General features: G+C 54.1%; 1 protein-coding gene across 1 annotated transcript in view; it reads left to right on the forward strand.

Annotated features, from left to right (window-relative positions):
* PHF21A (PHD finger protein 21A) overlaps positions 1-660 on the forward strand; it is a 165,794-nt gene that overhangs the window by 1,223 nt on the left and 163,911 nt on the right. The window lies entirely within an intron of this gene.

Here is a 660-nt window from a genome sequence, read left to right on the forward strand (position 1 = left end):
GCAGTGCTTGGCGCCCAGCGCTTTGATGGCCTCTCCGAGAGGGGCCGCGGCCGCCCCTCCCCCGCCCGCGCCCCCGCCGGGGGGAGGGGCGCGCGGAGTGGGACTCTTTCCGTTTGGTCCAGCCCCGTCGTGCACGCAGTTCCCAACACTTCTCGTCATCCTCTCTTTGGTCTCTTTATTCTGCTGAGCGGTGCTGTTAGGATTTCTTTTTTTCCCCTGACCACGTTCGCTATGGTGGGTAGCAGCAAGGTGGCCCCGGTAGGGGAGGGGTTGATATCGAGATTGGGCACCCGGGGAAAGAATGTCTCCTTTCAACTTTGTCTGTGGCTTGCACCCCCGGAGAAGGCCACACGCCGGTTGTGGGGTGCAGATGTGCCGAGAGTGATTTCTAAGTAGTTGAGTTGTTGAGATGAGGATACGACTGCTAATGGTAGGCAGGTTTTGTTTTCATTGGTGAATCTGGTGTCATCATATTCCGGTCATATGTTGAAATATTCTTTGTTTAGGTCTTGAAGTAGAGGATCTCACTCTGCACGTCCACATTGTGTTGTTTTTAAATGATGTCTCTGCAAGTATGGCTTTCTAGAATTTCTAATGTGAGTTAAGGTCCGGGCGAGTGTGGGCCACACAGCACTGGCCTTGACAGTGAACTTTGTGGCT

This window comes from Condylura cristata, unplaced genomic scaffold, assembly GCF_000260355.1.
Source record: "Condylura cristata isolate star-nosed mole 26May11 unplaced genomic scaffold, ConCri1.0 scaffold00015, whole genome shotgun sequence".
In the NCBI taxonomy this organism is placed as follows: Eukaryota; Metazoa; Chordata; class Mammalia; order Eulipotyphla; family Talpidae; genus Condylura; species Condylura cristata.